Here is a 1,296-nt window from a genome sequence, read left to right as displayed (position 1 = left end):
TCTGTATATATTACATCTGCATTCTTTTTGTCTTCTAGTGCATTTAGGACCTTGTCGTAGTGATCCAGTAGTTGAGACAGACAGGAGCGACCTGTTCTAAACCCATGTTGCCCTGGGTTGTGTAACTGATGGGTTTCTAGATGGGTGGTGATCTTGCTTCTTAGGACCCTTTCAAAGATTTTTATGATATGGGATGTTAGTGCTATTGGTCTGTAGTTCTTTGCTGTTGCTTTACTGCCCCCTTTGTGGAGTGGGGCTATGTCTGTTGTTTTTAGTAACTGAGGGACGACCCCCGTGTCCATGCTCCCTCTCCATAGGATGGAAAAGGCTCGTGATAGGGGCTTCTTGCAGTTCTTGATGAACACAGAGTTCCATGAGTCTGGCCCTGGGGCAGAGTGCATGGGCATGTCATTTATCGCCTGTTCGAAGTCATTTGGCGTCAGGATAACATCGGATAGGCTTGTGTTAATCAAATTTTGTGGCTCTCTCATAAAAAATTCATTTTGATCTTCGACTCTCAGTCTGGTTAGCGGCTTGCTAAAAACTGAGTCATATTGGGACTTGAGTAGCTCACTCATTTCCTTGCTGTCATCTGTGTAGGACCCATCTTGTTTAAGTAGGGGCCCAATACTGGACGTTGTTCTCGATTTTGATTTGGCATAGGAGAAGAAATACTTTGGGTTTCTTTCGATTTCATTTATGGCTTTTAGTTCTTCCCGCGATTCCTGACTCCTAAAGGATTCTTTTAGCTTAAGTTCGATGCTTGCTATTTCTCTGACCAGTGTCTCCCTGCGCATTTCTGATATATTGACCTCTTTTAGCCGCTCTGTTATTCTTTTCCGTCGCCTGTAAAGGGAGCGCCTGTCTCTTTCTATTTTACATCTACTCCTCCTTTTTCTTAGAGGAATAAGCCTTGTGCATACATCGAGTGCCACCGAGTTAATCTGTTCTAGGCATAAGTTTGGGTCTGTGTTGCTTAGTATATCTTCCCAGCTTATATCGGTTAGGACTTGGTTTACTTGGTCCCACTTTATGTTTTTGTTATTGAAGTTGAATTTGGTGAATGCTCCCTCGTGACTAGTCTCATTTTGTCGGTCTGAGGCTCCACGCATACATGTCTGAACCTCAATTATGTTGTGATCTGAGTATATTGTTTTTGATATGGTGACATTTCTTATCAGATCATCATTGTTAGTGAAGATGAGGTCTAGTGTATTCTCCAGTCTAGTAGGCTCTATTATTTGCTGGTTTAAATTGAATTTTGTGCAGAGATTTAAAAGCTCGTGTGAGTGTGAG

This window comes from Cherax quadricarinatus, chromosome 63, assembly GCF_038502225.1.
Source record: "Cherax quadricarinatus isolate ZL_2023a chromosome 63, ASM3850222v1, whole genome shotgun sequence".
NCBI lineage: Eukaryota > Metazoa > Arthropoda > Malacostraca > Decapoda > Parastacidae > Cherax > Cherax quadricarinatus.
The sequence above is the reverse complement of the archived record's forward strand: the minus strand, read 5'-3'. Positions refer to the sequence as shown.